Consider the following 27,223-nt stretch of genomic DNA (forward strand, 5'->3'; position numbering starts at 1 on the left):
AATTGTTACTTTGTAAAAAAAGGCGAGGCGCGCACGGTATGAACTGCGCAACGTGGGCACTCGGTGCGCGAAGCGCACCGAGTGCCCTCAGCGCGCGCACGGTGCGCGAAGCGCACCATGCGCGCAGGGTGTGCGCACGGTGAAAAATCAGAAAAAAAAATAAAAAATAAATACATAACTTAGCATTTAAAAAATCGTACAAATTCACTGAAAAAACCATAGGTTTCACACATGTTATAGTTAGGAATTAGCATTTAAAAAACCTTGCAAATTCACTTAAAAAACCATAGGTTTCACACATGTTATAGTTAGCTGTACATTTCACTCGTAAAAAACCAATGAAATTCCACGTTATAGTTAGATCAGGTAACTATAACTTGCGCGACCGCAATCCACAATGTGTCATTTCAGATGTCATCATTGATGTTATGAGTGATGTCACTGACCATGTCATGAGTGATGTAATATGTGACGTCATCAGCAGTTTATTGTGGGCGCGCAAGTTATAGCTACCTGATCTAACTATAACGTGGAATTTCATTGGTTTTTTACGAGTGAAATGTACAGCTAACTATAACATGTGTGAAACCTATGGTTTTTTAAGTGAATATATATATATATATATATATATAGATATATATATAGATATAGATATATATATATATACACACACCTCCTTCAAGGTATCACGCACTCTTCTTGAACTCATTCGTCTCATGCTGTACAGCACTCACACACTTATTATTCATCCTGACTCACTCATTGTCAGTGAAATTGCTCTCCCATCCACACAGCTCCACCATTAAGTGAGGCCTCTCTTGAACCCCTGCACTGCTGTAGCGTTTGGTGTTTGAGGTCCTCCTCCACCCACCAGTTATATCTGCACCTCATCCCTGGTGGTCCAGTGGACAACTGACTCCTTTCTCTTGCTCTGCTTTTTGCCCTTTCTTCTCCGTTTTTCACCCTTTAGCTCTGTCACCCTTTCACTCTTCTTAGCACTCTTCTTCTAATCCATTTTTTACCCTTTAGCTCTGTCACCCTTTCACTCTTCTTAGCACTTTTCTTCTGCTTTCTGCTCCGTTTTCACCCTCTATTCTTCCCACCCTTTTTCTCTTCAGATCTTTTTCTTTTCTTTTTCACCCTCTTTACTCTTTACTTTCTTCCTCTATTGCTTGCTTTCCCCTGTTTTTTCCTGCCGCTGCTGCCCCCGCGGCCTCTGCTCCCAGCACGACCAGCCCAAGCCAGTTCCCCTCCCCACTCATGCTTTCCCAGCTGTCCAGCCCTCCCCGGCCCCTACTTAATGGCGGCCACTGCGCGGCCACGCCAAAGGCAAGCCCATCTGTGCCTGTTCGTGACTCGACCACGACCAGCGCCAGAAACCCTGGACCTCCGCACCACCAATGCTACAACACAGCGGTACTCCACCCACTCAACCCAGGCCGCAACATCAACTAGAAGCTAGCGTCACCAGCCAACTCCCACGGACCCTTCAGCTGTCAACACTGCCAGCACACCTGCAGCACCGCCAGAAACACAGACCCAGTACAACCCGCCTGCAAAAACACAACCGAACCGAAGACACCCCGGACGTAGCATTCTTCACCAAAACCTGGACTAACACCACCTCGAGACCAGACATCACCATTGTCTTCCCCCAAGGATACAAGATCTCCCGGAAGGACCGCCCCCAACCCCCAGAAGGAGGAATCGCCATCGTCCACAAATCCATCCTCTGCCTGAGCACACTCCCCGACGAGCCCACAGACCTGATGGAACACCTATACATCAATATACAGGCCAGCCGTAGCACCACCCTCTGAGAAACTCTCATCTACCAATCCTCCAGACCCTGCGGACCTTTCACCATCCCCGCAAGCCATCGCATCCACCAACTACACCCTGCTGGGAGACCACAACTTCCACCTAGACAACCAACTAGACCCCAACACCGCATCCCTCCTGGACAACCTCCACAACATTGGACTCTGCCAGATAGTGACTGAATCCACACACTCAGCAGGACACACCCTCGACCCCCTCTTCAGTTCAGGAAACTCCATCACTTTCAGCCACACCAACTCCAGTGGACAGACCATCGATGCATCCAATTCACCTTCAGAACACCCACCACCCACAGACCCCTGTACCTGCACCCACAAAGAAACTGGACCAAAATCACTGACTACCAGCTCACCTCCTAACTCGGCAACTCGACCCTAACCACCGCGGAAGACGATGACCCCAATACCGCAGCTCGAACTCTGCACAGATGGATCTCTGACAGCGCCAACACCATATCCCCCTCAAGAAGAACAATAACACACACGCCAAGAAAGCCAGATGGTTTACCACCGAACTCCAAGAGTCCACAAGCACATGCAGCCACCTCGAAAAGGCCTGTAGGAACTCCAAATCCACAGAAGCCCACAACAACTTCAGAACCGCCACCAACGCCCACCACCAACTCATCAGAAATACGAGAAAAACAGTGATTGAAGACAGAATCTCCAAACACGCACACAACAGCAAAGAACTCTTCAGCCTCATCATGGAGTTCACCCAACCCACCAGCGAGTATTCTGACATTCCTCCCTCACAAGACCTCTGCAACAAACTCAGCACCTTCTTCCACCATAAAGTCAAGAACATCTACGACAACTTCAGTGAAGACAACCAACACACTGAACCCTCACCAGCCACCCCCAACACCCTGAAACCAACTATTGGCAGCTGGACAGCCCTCACGACCGAAGACACACTGAAGACGATGAAGTCAATCCACTCCTGGGCCCCCCACGGACTCCTGTCCCCACCACATCTTCAACATAGCCACCAACACCATTGCACCTATGCTTTGCCACACCATCAACCGCTTCCTGGCAACAGCAGCCTTCCCAGATGATTGGAAACACTCCAAGGTCTACCCACTCCTGAAGAAGCCCTCGGCAGACCCCTCCAACCTCAAAAACTAACAGATCCATATCCCTGCTCCCGTTCCCAGCGAATGCCACCAACTCGCCACCTTCATCGACGTGCACAACATCCTTGACTCCTCCCAATCTGGCTTTAGCAAAAACCACAGCACAGAAACCGCCATCCACACCGCAACAGACGACATCCGCTCCCTACTGGACAAAGGAAACAGTAGCCCTCATCCTCCTCCACCTCTCAGCAGCCTTTGACACAGTCTCCCACCGCACCCTTACATGCATTCTCCAAGACGCAGGGATCTGGGACAAGGCCCTCGACTGGATCCAATCTTTCCTCTCCGGCAGAACTCAGCGGGTCAGACTCCCTCCTTTCCACTCGGACCCTACACCAACCACCTGCAGAGTCCCCCAGGGGTCCTCCCTCAGCCCCATGCTCTTCAATGTCTACATGGCTCTACTCCCCCCCAATCTTCAGAACCCACAGACTCAACATTGTTTCATACGCAGACGACACCCAACTCATCCTCTCCCTATCCAACGAACACAACACAGCCAAACACAACTTTAAGAAGGCATGGAAGCTGTCACCAAATGGATGAAAAGCAGCTGCCTACAACTCAACACCGACAAAACAGAAGTACTCATCATGGGCCCACACCCGATGCCTGGAATGACACTTGCTGGCCCCCTGCCCTCAGAAGCCTACTGTTGCAGGGATTCTGCTTATGCACAGAACTATGCGCAGGAAACCAAGACCTCAGAGAATTGTGGTGTACCAGAAACTCCCCTCAGAACTAAGAACCCCTATCCGACTAGCTTAGTGTCACATTCGTTATCCAAGATTTAGCTCGGCGGTCCCAATGTATAGACAACCCAGAAGAAGCGACTTAGATACTCTCAGGAGTGGTGGGAATCCGAAATACCCGTTGGTAGCTATATATCAGTCCACAACAGAATAACAAAGACACGGCAAAGTTTAAAGAGTTTATTTTATTATCCTCGCGTCCTAAGATGCAGTACTTTGGCTAACACAAGCAGACAAATGGTTAGGATCAGCACCATCAGCATTGTTACAATACCATAGAAAATAAAAGGAGCAATCATAATAATGACCGTGAAACACAACCACCCTCCTTTCTCTAGCAACTAGTAAGGTATTATTAGACTAATAGAAGGTCTCTTAGGCTTGCATGGGGGACCCCATACCTTATAGATCAGCTTAGTGGAATCACATCACAGGATCAGCTAGGCTCTCTCCTGCAACAGCTCTTCGTTTTGAATGTAATGGAAAACATGCTGCTCTGTAATATTAAAGGGCTCGTCTTTCAGGTATTGGCAGCTGTATGTATGTTATGGCTAAGAAGTAGTACGATCAACCTGAACACAACAACCTGCCCCGTCTAGTGACCCAGACTCGTTCCTTACACGGTGTACAGACCAAGGTCACTGCTCGCTGTTAAGGATGTTAAACAACAGACGGTTCTCATGTGAAGCAAAGTCGAGTCAGCAGTTCTCGAATGAATAATATGTAACTAACAACAGTGTCGCGTGCAAAAGCAGCAGAAGCAGCAAGCTGGCTTTCTAACAGCCATCAAGGTTATGCTAACTTAGCGTTGTACATAGGGCGTGGTTAACCCACACTACATCCCCCTTTGATCGGACTACTAACCACTAGGGGCGCACTTATCAAGAACGCAGAGTTCAAGTTAGAAAGAACGGAACCAAGGGCATGAACTATAAGTCCATATAAGGTAAGTGTAAGTTCGAAAAGAAAAACAATAGAAAAATAGAAAAAAGATGTCGTCAGGTGGAAAAAAACCATGAAAGAAATGGGGAAAAACGGCACCGATCGATACATCAAGGGTCGATCAAGATAAAAAGTCAATCCATAAAAGTATAGGCACAATAAGTTGCAACAGCCTCCAAGAGGAAATCATTGGAGCGTTCCGCAATAGTATCTGCCATACAGTTTAACAAGGGAAAGGAACACACGTGTTCACTCACAATCGGAGCCTCCAGCACCACACGGGGACAACAGGAAGGTTCCTCGATATAACTTCGTTCCAGAAAGTCAATTGCAGCCTCTTCGATGGCCCAATTACCAAGGACTCCATGTGCCGCACCCAAGGCCATAAACCCAACACCAGAACATTCATACTCATGAGCCGTTAAGGGGCCCATCAGTTGACCAAAATCCGGTACAGGTGACGCCGAGGTTGAAAGGCACAAATCCAGAGCCCACTGGAATGGACAATCCAGGCAGTGAAAGACGGGTAGCACACAAGTAAAGAAGGGAAACCGGAAGGATAATCCATACGCGACACTTAAAGTCGCCAGAGGCAACGTGCCATAGTATTCAAGCATCCGGTTGCGCAGATGAAACAGCCGGGGCATGTTGTCTCTGTACGCAAGTTGCGCAGCCATTGCGTAGGACGCAAACCAGCAAAAGTATTCCAGCAATAAGGGCAAGAAGCAAAGGAAGACCTCCAAAGACGCTGGAAAAAATTGAATGAAAAAATGTGGGAATCACACCAAAAATAGTCTGAAAGGAGGTCACGAGGCCGGAGCCTACTAGTTTAAAAAAAATGAACTATGCCGGTCGTAGACGAGGCATTAAAGATTGTCTGTATCAATGTTCCAAAATGGAAGTGGAGGTCAGTATTCAAAAGCGCCTGAACCTCCGTGCGGGTGTTTGCCACGTGAAGAAGAAAGGTTTCACGGGAAGAAGTTAAAGCGACCTCCCTTTGAGACAAAAGAGCCCTTATTCTGCTCATCTGGTTGAACTCTGCGCTCAAGGTTGGAATCGAAGGCCAGATAGAAACATCGAGCCGGCCATGCGGGGGTGGGAAAAGGACATTATTACAGCAAACTACACGCTGTGAAACAGTGACTATGTACGGAATGCCCTTTAGCATCCCACAGCAATTTTCATTATTTAGAAGCAAATAACTACTGTTAGCAAGCAGTGTGAATGAAGGGGTTATAACTGGTATAGGTACACCTTTCAAAACGCAAGCTAAATTAGGAGTGTGTACATTGCAAGCACCATGTAATTGTATGTGTCTACACACCACAGAATGATCAGGCGCAGAAGTGCATTCCTCACCCTTCAGATAAACCTCAGTGCCCTCCCGCATGCATCTATATGTAAACGGGAGCGACCAAACTTCGTGCAGGAACGCACTTCCAAGCTGTTCATACCTGCCAAGAGCATAATGTTTCATGCATGAACTAAACTTAAAAAGCGAAAAAGGTAAAGTGATTACGCTGTGGATAAGCCACGTGGCCGAATTTAACTCGGCAATAGAGAAAGGCAAAGGTTCTAATTTCTCAATGTGCAGTAATGAATAAGTGGCATCCTTCATAGACATAAACTGTTGCTTGGCAGTTAAATTAAAAGGGAGGAACAATGAGGAAACATTCATGTAATCCCATGGGACCCGCCCTGCCTTTAACGTTTGCAAAGTCCATGCAAATTGCATAACAGAACGCAACTGATTCTGGCCATGGTACAACACAGATAAATCATCCTGCACAATGTCTACGACAGATGAAACAATATTATCTAAAGTGTAAATTCTAGAAGACAAGCTATTCATACTATTATCAATCACAGCCAACACCTTTTCCATATTGGCCTGGTCAATAGCACGTAATCTGGAGGCAGCCTCAATTTGCAACAATTTCCAAACTTCGTTGTAAATAGCATATACCCATCTTTTGGACCTGCCTACCACAGGACCTTTAATAAAATCATTCAAATCAATTTTGTCATCTAAACGTGACAAATGCAATTTAACAGACGCTAATGTGGAATGTTGCAGCCACGACTGGCATAACTTACCCACAGAGTAGGTAGTCACAGTGTGTGATGATTCAAAACGAGGATCTACCCTGACTTGAGTGTACCCAGGTGTCAGTGCTAAGAATCGACGTTGACAAGAATCTGAACCAGTTTGCCAAACCAACCAACCCTCAGGATTAAATGCCGAAACATTAAAGGTGGTGTTGGAAATAAGAGACTGCAACTTAGTAAGAGAAAGATCTGTGTAATTACCACAGCCGGGATAAGCACCCAGATCCGGGATCGTGGGGGAATTCATCCTTTTAGAGGTAGACAAGCCAAAACAAGTTGTCTGAAAAATAGATGAATTCAAAAATAAAATATGGTTAGGGATAAGGCAGGCACGATGCAAAGCTTCTGTTCCCTGTACCTGCCACGGTTTAGTACCCCAAACCGATTTAAGATCGATAGTAGCCTTCCATAGCTCATAGCCTCCGACCGCCAATTCGTCCATAAAGGACTTGGAATATAATAATTTGGTATGTGTAAAAGGAGGCTGGTTTTGACACACTAAAATCCGAAAAGTATGTGAACTTGTTCACTAACGTTGCAGAACTGCCCTGATGAGGGGCCAGACAATGTTCCCACTGTGTGTAATTAACAACATTTCGAAAGGTATTTGCTCTGTGTAGGAAAATTTGTGCCATAATGTTGATAACAAAATTGTTCACCATAATTAGCAGAATTTAAATATAAATCCTCAGCATCAAATGCAGCATAATATTTCAGATCAGAAAATAGTGCTTCTATGGCGTGTACATCCCAATCATCAGATCTAATATTTTGTTTAACTACATCACCCATAGAAACACGAAATACATTAGGCACATTAATCACTTCCGTAGGTCCATGAATTTGAAATTTAACAGCATCCCAAGCGATCCCATCACGCACAGGCCAGGCAGTAATGTTCACAAAAGTCTGGTCCCTTTTCATAATGTGTGACGAGGAATGGGGGGCCAAAGTTCCAGCAATGGATTCAATCGAAGATCGCTCATTCAGGTAGTGTCCATTTATAATTTTAAAAAACACTACCACAAAGCCAATTGTCATGAACAAAAAAATACAGATTAGCACCAGCCAGATGTAAGTCCATGGTGCCACTAAAAAATGTCTCTTGAACCAGGCAAAAAATATAGCAATTTTGGAAGGGGCAGTGGAAGTCATTGATTCAGTGTCAAAGGAAGAACGGGACTGGTCAATCGCTGTTGAATGCAATAGAGGCAATGGGACATTTGCAGGATAAGCATACTCAGGATCATCAGACAAACCACCATCAACAGGCGGTAAAAGAGGGGAAGCAACAGCATGCATCTCAACGGCAACCTCAGGCATGATGGTCGAGGGCGGCATCACAACAGAATTTCGCAGAATGGAAGGGCACAAAACTGAAGGTGTCATACTATGAAGTATCGGCCATTCACTGTTGCTTGACATTGTCAATCGAGATGTACCTGTTTTCCTTGCGACCAGGAAGTGGTGGTAAAATGACTGTACGTGTACCCTGGACTCCAAGCACCGGGACTGGTGCACGATAAGAGGGGCCAAACTCTTTTTTGTTCTCCACCTTCTCACGGACCAGATCACCAACTCGAGGTAGCCAGCCGACTACCGGAATCTGGAGCTCAGCTTCGCATGTAGAGGGTACGTGTTCCTTCGCCAGAGTGTCTCTTGCTTCTTGTAGATTCTGCAATACAGCACAGTGATCATCTAGGTCAAAAGGCGCGGCAGCCGCCGCCATGTCTAGACCCTCAAGGTCCGGAACAAATATTCTTACTCCAAAGAGCATCATGTATGGGGTCCGCCCACCCAGAGACCTTCTAGGGAGATTATTAAGTGCACGTTGCACGTCATACAAGTGGGTCAGCCAGCTTCGGCCTGTACCTAATACCCTTGCTGTCAAAGATTGCTTTAGGTCAAGGTTCATTCGCTCCACAACACTATTGCCCTCAGGCCGGTATGGAGACGAAAATTTGACTTGGACCCCCAAACTTCTCATGGCTTCTTTGTAAGCCCTAGAGGCAAACGCAGGGCCCTGGTCAGAATGAAGGGTACCACATGCAAAACTCCCAATAAAGACACGCAAATCCTTGATGACCGTCCGGGCATCAGTACTCCTTTGCGGCCACACCCACAGAAAACGTGTGCACGAATCCACTGCAACCAAGATGTACTTGTACGCAGTATCAGAGGAAAAAGGACCGCAGTGATCTAAATAAACACACGCAAGTGGTTGATTAGATATAAACAGCTGCGTTTGTGGTGGACGCGCGACAGTAGAAGGTTTAATCTGCTGGCAAATGTCACATAAAAGGAAATAAGCTCGCGTTTGTTTGTACAAACCGTACCACCAGTAATGTTGCTGCAAAAGAGATACAGTTGCCGACACGCCGGCGTGCGCAGACGCAACACCTTCGTGGGCAGCTGTAATCAGAGATGGTCTGCAGTCCGCGTTGGGAATCAATCTGTCACCAACATCGTTAATCCTCACTAACGGGACGTTATCAGGACTTAAACGATAATGGTAGCGGGAAGGGAATCCTTTCGGAAAGCCCGTCCCTGTCTCGGACGCAGCAATAGCTGCCAAGATGTCATCATCAATCCTAGTTTTGGATCTTGTAACTGCTGCTACTAAATATGTCGCCACTGCGGTTTTTGCTGCCTCGTCAGTCAAACTGTTACCGACAGCATGGACACCAACACGCTGGTGACCAAGAGTGTGAATTACATTCACGAGTGGCAGGCCTTCTTTAAGTTCTGCCACTCGAACCCAAAGCGTTTTGTGCTTTACTGTGCTACCTTTCGAATCACGAAAATCATTCTGACTCCAAAAGTGTAAATTCTCGTTGTATGATTGAACACAATAAAACGAGTCGCTCACTATAAGAGTGGTGACCCGAGGATCAGCAAACTCCAGTGCAAGCACCAGAGCTTTCAGCTCTGCCAAATGTTCGGTACAATCACCCAATGACTGCGTATGCACGACATCAGACTGGAACTCACCGTTCACGAAAGTACCTACTACAATTGCGCAGGCCGCTGAATAGGCGTGCTTTCATCCAGTTGCGGGTTGCGCAGACCCATCAGTGTATATGATACAATGGTACTCCTCAAGCGGGCGCAAAGTCAGAGGAGCCGGATGAACAAATTCATACTCCAAGAACTCCTGTGTCTGTAATGCCGCGTCAAAGATATATGTGATGTCTGGCGAAGTCAAGGAGGTCGCCCATTGTATCCACCTTGGATGCAAAGCCTTAGAATTAGGTACACTGGCTTTAGTAACCGCCTCAAGGGCAGGGTACGGTGTTACCACCAGCATGTGCTTCCCCTGTGATAGCGCTCGCTCTTTCAAGATCGCCATCTGAACTGCTGTCAGTACTTTCTCGACAGCGGAGAAGCGCAGCTCAGCCGAAGTGTACAGATGAGATTTGTATGCAATGGGGACTGTGTCGCCCTCATTGAACATCAAGTAGGTGAAACCCACTGCACCCGGTACGATTCTAATGACCAGGTTAGTGTGGTTATTACGAGTTTGTAAAAACTTCGAAGCTAGAAGATCAGACTGCAATGATTGCAATGCAGCCGAATGCTCAGGCAGCCAGCAAGATTTGGTAAAAGTAGGTTGTACCAAGGCATAAAGCGACTTGATACGCTGGGCATAATCAGGAATGTAGGTACGACCGAAATTCAGAAAACCCAGCAAAGATTGTAATTTCTTCAGTGTCGAAGGAGTACTGAGGCGTGCGCATTTCTCAAGGAATTGCGGAGCCAAGCCTCGACCCTCATTATTGAGTTCGTACCCCAAAAACAACACTGTGAACTCGGCAATGTGGGACTTGGCAAAGTTGAACTTGTAACCATAGTCTGCAAACATAGTTATTATGTTATCCACACGAGCAAGGTGTGGAAGCAACTCGTCGTCCGTTAGGTAGATGTCATCTACATACGAATATGCTTCCGGGTCAATCATCTCCAAAAGTGAGACCACACGAGCAGCAAAGACCCCGGGGCTGTTTTTATAGCCCATTGGGAGCCTTTTGAACCATTTTTGTTTGCCACCCGAGGTAAACGCCGTCCACTCATAGCTATGAGGAGACAGGTTATGGCTATAAAAGCCATTGGAGATGTCAAGAGTAGTTTTAAAACGTTTTCTCACAAGACTATCGACGAGAGCCGAACTGTGTGTATTCTGTACCGCACATGTCCGGCACTGTGATTTTAAGTGCCAGTAATCCAAAACTAGGCGGAACGATCCGTCAGGCTTCGTCACAGTGAATAAAGGATTATTCAAGGGTGACACACATGTTTCAATTACTCCCTGATATTCCAATTGCTCAAGGATGGACGCGACGTGAGATCGGGCTTCGCGACGCATGGGGTATTGGGGTTGGGGTTCTGACCGCAACGGAATCTTATGATTGGGAGAAAATTTGTCCCATCCAACCTGAGTACGGTACAACGAAGGCGCAAGCACCTGCGCCCACTCCTCGGCTAACCTGTTAGAATGTTCCAATGGCACAGTGTGCCCAAAGGAAGGGAGGATTACCACCTCCCCTCTAGGAGCCTCCAACACGAAAGCCGGGGGCCAATCTGCCTCCGCCAAAAGTATATCATAGGTGGAGGTTAGATGATCCCAAAATACCACTTTAATTTTACGTTGTATGTCACCCTCAATTAAAAGGGTAATTTCAAACATTCTTTCAGGGGGAGCTACGCGAGTATCAGCAGTTTCCACACTTGCAAATTTATCAGTTGCTGTCGCCGCCAGAAACGGACGCAGCGCTTGTCGCACTACTGTAACTTCCGCCGCGCTGTCTAGCAGCGTTAGCGCCCATGTCTGGTTCAGAAGCTGTGTCCGTACCATCTGAGGCATATCTCGCAGTTAGAGCAGCAACCTTCTTCTTTTGAAACGGGGGTCTCTGACGTGCAGACTCGTCCTGTTTGCCTTTACCGTCAGTCTGACGGGGCTGCTCACGACCTTGAGCACCCTTTCCCTTTCCACGATCTCCGCCACCGGATTGATAAGCGGATGTTTCCTGTGAAGAACGAGGAGAGCGTTGTTCAGGAACCTGAAATCTATCAGATGACTTTATATTAGAACAATCGCGCAAATCATAAGTGCGTTCACTTTGTGTCTGCACCGGTGATGCAGAACGAGACCTCCGTTTTTCTTGCTGCTTCCCCTGTTTCTTAGCTCACCAACTTTGTTTCGGAAAGTTGGGCTTTTCGTCTTTTGTAGACGAACTCACTTTAGGCTGCTGTACTGCAGTCGGAATGATCACGGTGGGTTTCACACCCAAGGCGCTACGACCCACCATTCTGTAGGCTTTCGCTATAATTTTAGCGAACTCCTTTGGCCTGTCACCCGGATCCACAAGTGCCATCATATTGCACACCTGGAATTGCATGGCATCTCCTTTGAGGTTGCCCATAACCATGGAACAAACCACATCGAAGCTATCGACAAGCCTCAATCCCAACTCAATTGCTGCCTCTGCACCATGATTGTCTTGGATCTTCTTGATGACCGAGGGCAGTACAGACATAGACGGAGTGCCGTAGCACTTCGCATAGGTCGCAGCAAAGACCTTGCCCCAATTGTCACAGTCGACAATATCCGGGACTAGGTCCTTAGGTAATGTTATAGTGAGGATCCTGTGTTTATCCACAGGAGAAGTATTGGGAAACACGGCTTCAAATTGATCACATTTTTCAGCAAGCCAGTAAGGGAATTCATCCCTATTTTGGGGGCGCTTGCCGACAACTGAATTAACCGTAACTGGACTGATGACCGTCGCATAATGGTCAGTCGTGTGTCCCGCAACCGTAGGTGCCCCCACCTGCACATTGCGAGACACGTACTGCACTAACGCCCTATGGACCGTAATCAGGGCAGTGTGTAGCACACGTAACTCCGCCACCACCACAGTCATGTAGCGGGGATGGGGTGTATAACCGGCTAGCACCGGCCATGTGGCCCCTGCAATTGACAACGGGCCCATCCTCGCCGGCGCTACCACATGGGGAAGGGCGCCATTAAACCAAATAGTATGCTGCCAGGCACTAAGGGGAAATTCAAGTGTCCGATAAGGGGCATAGGCAGCAGTCATCGCGGTGTGAGTATATTCGTGGAACAAATTGTCGTTTGCATCCACTTTTTCAAACGTCACCCAAGAGTAAAACAACTCATACGGGAACGCCGCATCAGCGCCTACTACTAAAATAACAGCCAAGCCATCATCCGGGACCCCATAGACCCTCAAATTTGCGGTCAGGGGAACCCTACTATGCGCGGCAACATTGACCGCCATCGGGACACTTCCAAGAACAACGAAAAGCTATACTGTAGCACTGGGGTTCAGAAAAAGAAAACCTTTTTAGTTATCAAGCTTGAAAGAACCTTTAGTCGAAACCTAGGTAGGTTAAGCCGTCACTCACGTTATCCGGAAACTAGAGTGAGTGCGTTGTGGACTAATAAAAGCACTACTAAGGCGTTTCAGATCAAAAGACCAAATGTTAGGTGCGCCATGTTGCAGGGATTCTGCTTATGCACAGAACTATGCGCAGGAAACCAGGACCTCAGAGAATTGTGGTGTACCAGAAACTCCCCTCAGAACTAAGAACCCCTATCCGACTAGCTTAGTGTCACATTCATTATCCGAGATTTAGCTCGGCGGTCCCAATGTATAGACAACCCAGAAGAAGCGACTTAGATACTCTCAGGAGTGGTGGGAATCCGAAATACCCGTTGGTAGCTATATATCAGTCCACAACAGAATAACAAAGGCACGGCAAAGTTTAAAGAGTTTATTTTATAAACCTCGCGTCCTAAGATGCAGTACTTTGGCTAACACAAGCAGACAAATGGTTAGGATCAGCACCATCAGCATTGTTACAATACCATAGAAAATAAAAGGAACAATCATAATAATAATGACCGTGGAACACAACCACCCTCCTTTCTCTAGCAACTAGTAAGGTATTATTAGACTAATAGAAGGTCTCTTAGGCTTGCATGGGGGACCCAATACCTTATAGATCAGCTTAGTGGAATCACATCACAGGATCAGCTAGGCTCTGTCCTGCAACAGCTTTTCGTTTTGAATGTAATGGAAAACATGCTGCTCTGTAATATTAAAGGGCTCGTCTTTCAGGTATTGGCAGCTGTATGTATGTTATGGCTAAGAAGTAGTACGATCAACCTGAACACAACAACCTGCCCCGTCTAGTGACCCAGACTCGTTCCTTACCCGGTGTACAGACCAAGGTCACTGCTCGCTGTTAAGGATGTTAAACAACAGACGGTTCTCATGTGAAGCAAAGTCGAGTCAGCAGTTCTCGAATGAATAACATGTAACAACAGTGTCGCTTGCAAAAGCAGCAGAAGCAGCAAGCTGGCTTTCTAACAGCCATCGAGGTTATGCTAACTTAGCGTTGTACATAGGGCGTGGTTAACCCACACTACACTACCCACCCCAACGGACCATGCATGCAACCTTGGAATCATCCTGGACTCTGAGCTCAAAATGGACCGCCAGATCAACTCTGTTGCAGCCTCCTGCTTCCACACCCTCCGCCTCCTACGCAAGACCTTCAAATGGATCCCCCTTGAGCACAGAACGACCATCACTCACGCCCTTGTCACCAGCAGACTCGACTACGGCAATGCACTCTACGCCGGAATAGACAAAAATCTTACCCGCAAGCTACAAAACATCCAGAACACTGCTGCAAGACTGGTCCTCAACCTGCCAAGACACTGCCACATCTCCCAGAACATGCGCACACTCCACTGGCTCCCCATCGAGACTAGAATCACCTTCAAGATCCTCACCCACGCACACAAAGCCCTCCTCAACACCGGACCAGCATTCCTAAACAGCCGACTCAAATTCCATGTTCCCCAAAGGACCCTATGATCAGCCCAGCTCTCTTACGCAGTGGTCCCCCGCACCAGAAAGACCAGATCAGGAGGACGCTCCTTCTCCTTCCTCATGGCCAGAGCCTGGAACGCCCTACCACTCCACCTCAGACAGACAACATCACTCTCCATCTTCACGAGAAACCTCAAAACTTGGCTCTTCGACAGACCCCCACCTTGATGGACTGCAACCTGCACCTCCCCTCCCCCCAATGCCTTCAGACCCTTACGGGTGAATAGTCGCGGTTAACAAACATGTGATTGATTGATTGATCCTCACCTCGAGTAAGCTAATGAGCTGAACCTACTGCAGACATGTTATGCAGCACAGAGATTAGTCTTATCTGATCCAATTAGGTACAGGTGACTGATTCTTGACACCTCGCAATGACAATCAGATATGGAATGCTTTTATCAAAGTCCATTTCAGCAGGTATCTCCACCATTCTATACCCTTTAATCAATGCCTACTCAGCGCCATTTACTTAAAAGAGTAGACACAGTATTTCAAGAATGGACAACTCAGTGCAGTAATCACCAAAGTGGGATTGGGAACAAAAGAAATACCATAAATGGACCTACAAAGAGATGAAAACCAAAATAGTGTGCATTTCTCTCACCTCTTAATCCATCAGATTGCTAAGCACTGCATCCTATTGCACAATAACCTGTAGGCATCACAATCAGTGGTCCTCATACACCACATAGAATGGAAACACTACAAAAAAGCATTAAAAAAAATATGACGCCCTTCCAACCACATCCTACACATATGGTAGCTTGCTACTCTTGTAGGCAAGCGCTTCAGTGCTCCACATAGGGGTAGTAGGCCCTCTATAAATATAACAGTGCAATATTTTCATGACCGCTCCATTCCCTCATCTCCTGTCTTCTTGGTTCGGTCCCTTTAACTCCTGTCTCCTTGCAGCCATCCATGCAGTTCATGCCTTCTAGCATCGATCCCTTCAACTTCTGTATTCTTGCCTCTTATCATCATCATCATACCTCCTTAATCCCATCCCTTCAACTATTTCCTTCTTGTATCTTTTCCTTGAGTACACACATTCTTGCATCCATTGCTCCAGTGCCTGCCTTCAAGTATCCCTTGCTCCAACTCTATGCATCAATAGTTGGCATAACATGACGTTTCATAACATGTGTATTTGTAAAGCACACCTATCTCCCAAGCTAGGGACTCAAGGCGCTGAATAAAATATGTTTATTGATATGGTATGTTTAAGCAACTGTAGTGTTTAGTAATAATGTTTTGTATTTTCCTTCCTTCTAGGCAGTATTGGTGGAACAAAACCCACTATTACAATCTTCGTGGTGTGCACAAAACTATTCTTATTGCTACCTTTATACTTGTGCACTCTACCACCACATTGACTTTCTACAATTAAATGTACTGTGAGAAACGGGCCTGGTATATGATGTCTACTAATGTAAGTGGGCCCTTTACAACAGTCCAGACAACCCTTATGGTGATTTAAGAGGTCTTAGACAACCTTAGAAAGCTCTCCAAGAGGTAGCTGCGGAGAGCAGCATTCAGGCTTAGTCCAGAAGCAGTGTAAAGCAGCTTGTTTTACCAGACTGCAATCTTATAGTATAGATTAAGTGAAAAAGAACCACACAAAGTATTTGTAAAATATGTATTTATTATATAATACTCTAAAACATAGAAATATCTCCTACCTGGATATATACACAATGCACATAATACTTTAGCACAGAAACACAGTAAATAGCACGAAATACACAGTGGTCCTAGGGGAGGACCAAACTCGATACTAAAAAAGTGGTATAAGAACTAGGGGTGGGCGGAATTTGCGAAATTAACTTTCGCAAATTATCGCGAAAATGTTTAAAATTATCGCAAACAAGCGGAAATATCGCGAAGATGCGGAAGTTTTTTTCCGGCATGTTCGCGAGATTTTCTGCATGGTTGCGGGTCGCCAACTTACCCATGTGGTTGCTTGCGGGCGCGGCCATCTTGTTTTGAGTTGTCTCGGGGTGCATGATCGCGAGAAGAAAGACGTGATCGCGCGACGCATGACGTCACTGCGGGCGCGAACTGTCGCGAAACAGCGCAAATGGCTAAAAACAATACAACATCTCATGGAGAACGCGACTAGATCAAGAAAACTTGTCGGCGAACGCAGGGATTCAGGTAAGGCGATCGCGCGCGAGCGAGAATGAATTAATTTACAGCGCGAGCAAGAAACAAATTATCGCCAAGCTGCGGAAACCGGATATTTTGACATTTTCGCGCTCTCCGCGGAACGCGAAAATGTCAAATTATCGCAATTTCCGCGAACGGAACGAAATTTTCGCCCAGGCCTAATAAGAACCACGACTCAGGTCAAGACAAGGTCGAGAGGGCGTAGAAGTGCTGGGACCCCAAGGTGAATAGATAGGGACAGCACGGAGTGCGTGTACAGTGTGGAAGCATGACCGCGTGCTCCGTACAACTCTACCTGTAAGTCGCGGTTGGATTTTTAAAGATTAAGGACCCTTCCCAGTGGACCCTGAAGAAACCCCTTGGAAGACAGAAGGTTGAAGAGCTACCCCACCCGTGGATACCCTGGTACCCATGTTACCTACACCAGGGAAGCTGGAAGCATACATGTGAAGTGGTGTCAGACACCGCTGTGAACCCAATGGAGGACTTCGTGAAAATGCCGCTGTTGCAGAAGGAGAAAGCGTCAGGTGGAATGAAAAGAAGGAATAAAGATGAGAGGTACCTGTAGGTGACCAGGAGACTTGGAAGACAAATGTCCTCCGATGTCGGGTGTAGCAGGATGGATGACAATGACATTGACTCTGCAGCTGTGAGGACCAGACAATGCTGAGGAGGACCAGGAACCTTGCACAAGCTGTCCCATGAAGGATGTTGAGTGCTGAGGGGTCGGTGTCTGGCGGGAGTAGCAACAAGCCTTGGCAAAAGCAACCAAAGCAAGAATCAAAGAAGGAGCAACGTCGGGACCAGCAAGGTCCAGGGGACTCACCAAAAGCAGGGGGGTCAGGGCAGGCCCGAGCAATCAGGAGAGCAGCTCAAAAGAAACAAGTGTGACCCTCGAATGGACCCACAGCCCGGAGGCACTGGAGTCGCATAAGGACCTGAAAGCAGCTCACTAAAAGATGTAGGCCACGATGCACACGATGTAGTATGGCTGACGATTCTGCTCACTGGTGGTGCTCAATGTTGGGGCTATTTGGAGCCTGAAGATCTTCTTGGAAAGAAATTAAAAAGCCCTTGCAACTGAAAGTTGATGCAGTGCACAGGGGTTTGGTTATTGCAACCCCCACGTGGGATACTGGCCTCAAACTTGGTGACAGGGCAGGCCTCGGGAACTGTGGAAAACCACCTCCTGTGTTGCAGAACCTATTGGAGTCCCAAGGAGCTCAGGATCAGCAGACCGGTTGACTTATTTGCGGTGGCTGCGAATGCAGGGGAGTGACTCCTTCATGCCAAGAGTGATTTCTTCAAGTGTCTTTGATGCTTCACAGGCCTTGGGAGGTTCCTGTATGATGCACAGGAACAGAAGATGCAGCAGACTGGGAAGGGAGACAAAGTCAGGCTCAAACGAAGTCCAGCAAGGTCTAGAGTGCCCAGACGGTAGAAGAGCAGTGGTGTCAGATCTGAATCTTATCCCATGACGAATCTAGGGACCTACACCCAGATAAGCCCTTAAGTACCCTATGGAATGGTTGGTCAGGGGGAAGTTTACTCCCATGTCCTTTGTCCAGTTTTGTGTCAGAGCGGGAGCCAATGAATCCCAGAACTGGTTTCATCTGGACTATGCACAGGGACACCAAATGTGCCCCTCATGCAGACTGAGTGGCACTGGCAAGCGCACCCACCCCACCCCAATACACTAAATCCTGTCTGGGAGGTGGTCACACCTCCCTGTGACAGGATGCCTGTTTTTCTGCCTTCCCCTGTTCGAGCTTGGCTCAGCAGCAGGAGGGCAGAATCGTGTCTCTGATCGGTAGGAACCATTTTGTGCTGTCTGGGTCAAGAAGGCTGGTACCGGGAGCACTGAGAGCCTAATAGAGGGCTCTTCCAGTGCTTGGAATCTTACCTACCATACCTACCCCACCGTTTACGGTGTGGGGGTATGATTCCAACATGTTTGATACCAAACATGATAGGATTCGTTGCAGCCAGTTTCGAGATGGTCAACTGGTAATTATGCGGTGCCCCTCTATATAGCATATGGCTGCTTCACTGACAACCCGAGGGAATCAACTCCGTACGCTGCAGGGGGTCCTGCTCATGCAGGGGCACCCCCTCACTTAGAACCAAGCACCCTGCTTTCAGGATTGCAAAGGCCTGCTAGAGGGGTGACTTATAGGTTTTGAGTGCAGTGACCCTAGATATAGGAAAACTATGGGGCTCATTTATGAGTCCTTGCGTCACTTTTGCGCCGCTGGTGCGTCACTTTTGGTGACGCATCAGCGGGGTAAAAACTGGACCTTGTTGCACCATATTTACAAAGTGACGCATCTAGGTAGATGCGTCACTTTGTAAACCCCTGCGCTACATTATACCTGCGTCAGGTATAATGTATGCAGGGTGGGCGTTCCCACGTAAGTAAGCATCGTAGAAGTAACGCAGTGAAATCTACGAGATTTCACTGTGCCACTTCTAGGGTGCAAATGCGTCAATATCTTGCGCCTGCCTCACAGCAGGCGTAAGACTGACGCAGGCCCTTTCACATGGGGCTTGCTCCATGTGAAAGGACACATTGCTGGATTTGCGTCACTTTCGAGACGCACTCCAGCAATGCGTCACTTTTGCACCTACAGATACGTCAGAAATACTGACGTATCTGTGACTCCTTGCGACATGATGCGTCATACTGTAAATATGACGCATCATTGGAGTCGCAGGGAGGGCGCAGTGAAAAGTGACGCATCACTGTTTTCACGCAGTGATGCGTCACTTTTCATAAATGAGGCCCTACATCTTTAGTAAGTGGTGCAAGCACCAACTTACACAGGCTGCAATGGCAGGCCTGTAGTTCCATTTTGAATGGTTTATCATGGGTGGCATAATACATGCTTCATCCCATGGGAGGCCTCTTGGGTACCTATGCCCTGGGTACATGAGTACCATATACTAGGGACTTATAAGGGTACCCCCGTATAAATACGGGATTACCTAAGTACTAAACAAAACAGTTTAGGAAGAAACTGGGGTTCTGATTAGCAGGATCCCATCAGACTAGTCAAATACAGCTTAACACTAGGTAGGCAAAAAGTGGTGGTAACCATAGAAGCAGGTCCTACTTTCCTACATGTACTCAAATAAATGAGTAAACACCCAAGAAAGTATTTAAGAAGTCCTCAAAAGCAGCAAGTTAAATCAAAACAAGAGCAGTTTATAGGCAAATTCATGAAAATTGGGTCCTGGTGATCATGGTGCATCATCATCTCATGCATCATTAGCTGAAGGCGATGCAGTTGCATCATCAACAGGAGACAAAACAGCATTTTCCAATTCACAATTGGTCCCAGCACATGAATAAACATTAACCACTGATGTACCTTTTAGCATTAAAGCACCAAATATGCCAACACTGCAGGCAACAGCAACTACTGTAAATGTAGAAAGCAAAAGTAAAAAATCTATGTCAGCAGTACCTCCATCCATAACAGAAGCAGTGGGAGAAACTGCAAGTGCACCAGCTAGGCCTACACCACTACCAGTGACTGAAGGAAGTTCAGAAACTGAGAATACACCATCACCAGATGAATCTCTGAGTCTACTATTACAAACAAGTGACAGAAGTGCTGAAAGTATAAGCACACCAGATGTATCACCGCTGATACCAATGGCTAAAGAAAGTGAACAACCTACAAATGTGCAACTTGTTTCAGCATTATTGGCAAACATTGAAGAAGAAAGTGAAGACATTTTGAGTGAGGATGTGGAACTACATTTAGAAGAACTGGAATCAAGCAATAGTCAGTTTTGCAAGAATTTGTACCCGAGTGAAAGAGGGAATTTTCTAGACAAACCTTGGCATGATAACGAGTTACTAAGGTTGGTCATCAGAAGTGGCCCATGCAAGCCTGGAGGACTCTTCCCACAAGATAATAAAAACAGGTGCTTTTCCACAAAGTACTACTACAATGCAAATAGGACTAGAGATAAGACTCCAAGACTGTGGTTGTGCTACTCTTTAAAAATGGACAGTGCATATTGTGAACCTTGTTGGCTCTTTCATCCTATCAGCAAGCATGGGCTAATGGTATAAAAGATTGGTAAGGCATGTCTCGAAAAATTAAAGAACATGAAATGATGCGCTCACATTTAGCGGCTTGTGCTGTACGTGGAAAATGGAGGCAAGATGAGACGATTGATACACAACTGGAATCAGACTACAAAGAGGAGGATCATCGATGTTACACTCCTGTTCTCAACTTGCAATTTACCTTTCAGAAATAGAGAAAAACTGAAAGAAAAAGATGAACTTTTTGCCAACTATGATCCTGTTTTAAACCATCTGATTACAAAAGAGGGTAGCGTCAAATACTTGAGTCCTGCTATTCAAAATGAGCTTATTGAAATGCTTTCAAACAAAGTACACAATGAGATAGTAAGTTAAATAAAAAAATCATCATTTTACTCTATTATGATGGACACAACGTAGTACATTAAAAAAGAAGACCAATTAAGTCTGATTATCTGATATGTAACACTGTTCCTTAATACTGAAGAAATTCCAACCCAACTCAAAATTAATGAGAGCTTTGTTGGCTTCCATAAAATCACAGACCAAAGTGCTAAGGGGAAAGTAACAGAACTTGTAAACGTCATAGAGGACAAGGGCCTAGTACTTAATAAACGTAGGGGTCGGGATATGGTGGTATCGGCACAATGAGTGGTATATATATTGAAGTGCAGACAAGAATACAACAGAAATAAACCAATGAGAGGCAAGATGGCGAACGGGCCGCCGATTGTGCTGGACGTGTGAGCTGAAGCCTCCCTCGCTGACATCAAAGGATTGCACTAGCGGATGATTCCGCTTAGCAGCTGGCTGTTCTTTTTGAAGCTTGGAGCTTCTATTTGAGTAAATAAGAAGCGAGACTTTTTGGAAAAACCTGCCTAGGACGCCGAAACTTAGTGATTACGGTGAAGAGGAAAGGAAAAAATACCCGCATGTTGGAGGCAGTTAGAGCGCTGCTGAAACTTCGTCGAGCCTGGTGGGCGGTTACTCACACAGGTGTAGCTGGGCTGTTACGAAGCAAGCAGCAGCAGGATTTCGACAGCGCCCGGCTAGAGAACCTGCTGAGACGTACGATGGCTCCTAAAACTACTCGAAAGCAGCGTGGACAGGAGGCTGTTACAGACTGCGAGGTGCCAACTACTCATATCGATCAAGGTGAGAAAGTTATAAATGGTACTAAGAAGAATGTAAAGGGGACTCCGGTTAAAGCGAAGCAGACGATTACTGCATTATTCACGGCCTCTGAGCAAAAACAAAGGGGTCAGGCTTCGAAAGCTTTAAAAACTCAGCAAGAATCTCACCGGGAAGATTTAATGGCAGACCCGCAGCAGCAGAATGTTAAACAGTCTAACACAAGGATTTATAGTGATGATGTGAATTCAGCAGCACTGCGTAATACTGTAGAGAAAGAAGGCTCCACGTTGAATTTGGCTGGTGTTACTATAACGGAGAAATCTTCCCCTTTAGTGCCTGGTAGCTCAATGTCTGTGGCGGCTGCAGAGGCTGAATCTGTGGATTTTTTTTCTGTTTCAGAAAACTCAGCTTCTTCGTGTGAGGATTTAGTCACACAATACTCTAAACAGCTCAGCTTAGAGGAGGCAGAGAGCGACTATGATGAGAATGAGCCAACTGACTTTATGGAGGAAGAGAGTCCTGTAACCGTTAGGAGTTTGAGTGATGTGCATGTACCAAACGGCACGGAAGATGTGTCAGATAAGATTAAGCTAACTACAATATATCAGACGATCCTTAGTCATATGGATAAAACTGCATTAGAGAGCCATAAAATTCAAAATTCATGCCGGAAGTTACAGGGCTCAATTCGGAAGTTAGCTAAGGCACAGGCAGATTTCGGGGAGAGATTCACAGAGGTGGAGACTAGAATTTCCAACATCGAGGACGAGCTGGTTAAGCAAAAAGCGATAACAGAAACCTTAAGTGCCAATAAGGAGGATTTATTATGGAAAATGGCTGATTTTGAAAACCGTGCTCGTCGCAACAATTTACGATTAATGCAGATTCCTGAAGGGAAAGAAGGCCAAGATCCGCGCAAATATATAGTGGAACTTTTTCAACTGGCTTTTCCGACTTTGAATAAATGGAACTGGGAGCATGAAATTGATCGAGCTCATAGGTTTCCTTTTCATCTTCGACCTGATCAGAATCCTACTAAGACTAAACCAAGACCTTTCATTGTAGCTTTTAACAGCTTTCGCGCTAGAGAAGATGTATACATGAGTACTCAACCTAATAGGAAATCTATGGCGGAGGGTTTTTCTTTTTTTGCCACACCTGATTACTCCAAATATACAATGGATAATCGATGGCAATTGCGACAGCTGGTCCATTTATATCAAAAAAAGGGCGCTCAAGCCTATATTATGAACCCAGCAAAACTTAAGGTGGTTTATAAGGAAAAAACTCGCTTCTTTACAAATGTTGAGACAGCCAAAGAATATTTACACTCTTTGAAGGATTCTTAATTTTTTCTTTCTTAGATTTTTGAAAATCAGGAAATTTCTTTGTGTATTCTTTTTTGGAGTCACTAGAGCTAGCAGTACTAATTAAGGCATTACTGATTTATAACTTTTTTGAGTTATGTATCCTGATATGAAATTTGGATAATCCTTGTTTTTTTTCCTTTGGTGAAGGTAGGGGGGGTAATTAGCTCGGAACCATCGATAGGACCATCAGTCCTGAAGCCTCATTAAGGGGGGGTAGGTTGGGGTTGTTAATTGAGGGAGGGGTAGAGGAGGGGTTTGGGGAGGGAAGGAGAAGGTGATGGGCACTAGGGGTAGTAAGGGTTAAAAGGGGAAAAACCATGGTAAATTATGATGGCGACGGTCAAGAGGAATTATATAGTGGCTGGAACATTAGCTTATGTAGTATAACAAACTCTTTACTTATTATGAGTGGTTATGATTTGAGCATTTTACAAGTTACCCTGTATGGCGCGTAATACTAAAATATGCTCATTTAATGTATCTGGGCTTAATCAATTTAATAAAAGAAGGAGAATTGCAGCTGAAATTCGCTTTAATCAACCTGACATTTTGTGTTTGCAAGAAACTCATCTAGCATGGAATAATAGGAAACTTGTTGCTGATTTAGGATATGTTTTAATTTCTGCGACACAACAAACTAATAATACCAGATGTGTAATGATCCTATCAAGACCAGGCTACTGTGAGGCAATTCGTAGCTTGACGGATAAATGGGGTAGATGGGCGATCTCAGAACTAAAAGTGGGAAATGGATTTTTCACTTTATGTTCAGTTTATGGATCTAATACTGATGAAGCTGAGGTTTTGGAAAAATTGAATATAGAACTAGCAAAATGGCGATCTCCCTTAATTATTTGTGGCGACCTTAATATCAATTTAAGTAATGTCGAACTCACTGCTGGTTTAGATAATTATAGAGGTCGTAAGCCACGAGTTTTTACAGCCTTATATGACTTGGTTATCGATCATGGATTGCTGGATATATGGAGTAAAAAACACCCGATGTCCCCAGGCTATACTCACTATTCTGCTCCTCATAAGAAATTTGTCCGTTTGGATTACTTTTTTATGTCTACATCTATTCATAGCGGGACTAAGATTCAGATATTTCCCAGAGTCACTTCTGATCACTCCCCGATATTAATTGAGGTCTCAATCTCGGAAGAGATATATAGAGTAAGAAATTTTTCATATGACAGGAAACTGTGTTTGGATGAACAATATAAAACTTATATGAATAATTGGATATTAGACTTCTTTAATATTAATATTGGGTCCGCTAACATTTTAAGTGTATGGGATACTTTCAAGGCTTGCTTCAGAGGGGAGACGATAAGCTATGGGTTATATAATCAAAATAAAATACGATCTGATATGCTAGAACAATATAATAAATTAAGGACTGCGGAGATGGAGCTAATTAATGAAATAGGGAAGGAGAATAATCTATCTAGTATACTTGAGGCAGAGGCTAAAATTGCACGGTGTCGCATGAGTATAACCGAAATTTGGACTCAAGAGATTGCAAAAAAATATTTAGTTCATAAACGTCATATTTATGAATACGGAGAAACCATCGGCCGGTCTTTGGCTTTGCGCCTAAAAATGAATTCCACCTCGCGTTCTATCCCTAAAATACAAGATCAGAAAGGGGTGATGTATGAAGAACCGGGGGAAATATTAAATATATTCCAACAATTTTATACTGACTTATATACTCATCAACCCAATTTGGTTGAAAATCATGATTGGGAAGAGGGGATATTTAACAAGTTAAGTAATACTGACTCGCTATTTTTGGATACCCCATTCTCTGTGGAAGAATTAGAGGAAGCTGTCAAAGGTACACCTTCTGGAAAAGCGGCAGGTCCTGATTTTATCCCAGGAGAAGTATATAAATGTGTTTTTAATTCATTAAAGACAGTTATGTTGGATATCTTTAGAATGGCGCAAAAAGGAACAGCTCCAAATACATGGAATGAGGCCTTAATTGTGGTATTTAGTAAGAAAGGAAAACCACCAGAGCTACCCGGGTTGTATCGACCAATATCGTTGCTCAACTGTGACAGCAAGATCTACTCGAAGGTGATTGCAAATCGTATATCTAAGATTATAACCCCGCTAGTATCAATAAACCAACATGGTTTTATCCCGAAAATAGGCACAGTAACTCATATAAACAGGGTCATCACTCTATTTGATATTGCGGAGGGGGAGAACAGGGACTTAGCGTTAATATTACTTGACGCTGAGAAAGCGTTTGACCGGGTGGAGTGGTCATATTTATGGTTAATTATGTCAAGGATGGGTTTTGGAAAAGGTATTTTAACTTCAATTCAAGCTCTATACAAAACACCAAATGCTAGGATAACCGCAATGGGTCTAAAATCTGAAAAGATTATTATTACAAGAGGGACACGGCAAGGATGTCCGTGTTCTCCTCTGTTGTTTGCGTTGTTTATAAATCCTTTCATCATTAGTCTTCAGAAATCGTCCCATATTAAACCATTTATAGTTAAGGAGATAGCTTATTCAGTTTTTGCGTATGCGGATGACATCGCAGTAGTAACAACTCACCCAGAAGAGGCCATTACCGAGATTGAACATTTAGCTAGAGATTTTGGTGGAAAGTCAGGGTATAAATTAAATTCGGAAAAAACTCAAATATTATGTACACAAAATATTCAGTTTAAGGATCCACGAGTTACTAATGTAGTTACATATTTAGGTATAAAAATTACACCCCACATGCAAGAGATCGTAGATATTAATTGGCAAGAAACAATATTACAAATTAAGCAGTCGCTGGCTAGATGGAGACGACTTCAAATATCAATAATTGGTAAAGGAAATATTATTAAGATGAAGGTTCTTCCCAAAATATTGTATTTATTTCGGAGTATTCCACTTCAGTTTTCTTCCAAAAATATATCACAATTTCAGATTGTTTGTGGAGAATTTTTCTGGGCCCCAGGAAAAGTACGTCGAGCTATGAAATGGCTGACGTTACCTGAAGAAAGGGGTGGACGTGGGCTACCGGATTTTTTACTTTATTACTATGTATGTTTTTTACAAAGAATGAGATATTTGTTGACAGGTGAATCTACGGAGGATGAAGCGGAAGCTCCTTCGATATTTTTTCTGTTATTGGGTGAGCAAGCAAAAGGATGTTTATTAAAAGAACTGGAGGGTAATTATTACAAGCATACTCGATTTAAGGTTTTGATTTCTGCTTATCAAGTTTGGAGGAGTGTTAGGCATTTATTACATTTTGGCAAAATCACCTTTTATACCCCTTTCACTGCGGATAAAATTCTTCCTTCCGTATTTTGGGATAATGTTGCTAAGAATTGGATTAGAAAGGGCTTATTTAGAATTGGAGACTTATATAATGGAAGCGGTATATTTGCTACATTTATAGAATTAGTAGCTAAATATCATTTACCTCAAAACTCCTTTTTTAAATATCTCCAAGTTAAAAATTTTTGTTTAAAAAAAAAAAAACAATTTGAGCCCTTGCCTAATAATTTGGTGGAGGGAATTCGGAGGAGATCAAGGATTGGCTCACTTTATTTGATTTTGATGCAGGCCAGAGAGGATGATATAAAAAAATATAATACTTATTGCCAAAACCTGCTTGAAGTCCCGGAAGTGGATATTCAGGATACTTTATCCATTTCTAAGGAGATATGCTTAGCTGCAAACTTGAAGGCTCAAGTGTATAAAACAGTTTTTCGATTATATTATACCCCTAAAAGGATGGCAAGCTGGGGTAGTAAATA

The sequence above is a fragment of the Triturus cristatus genome, chromosome 3_1 (genome assembly GCF_964204655.1).
Source record: "Triturus cristatus chromosome 3_1, aTriCri1.1, whole genome shotgun sequence".
In the NCBI taxonomy this organism is placed as follows: domain Eukaryota; kingdom Metazoa; phylum Chordata; class Amphibia; order Caudata; family Salamandridae; genus Triturus; species Triturus cristatus.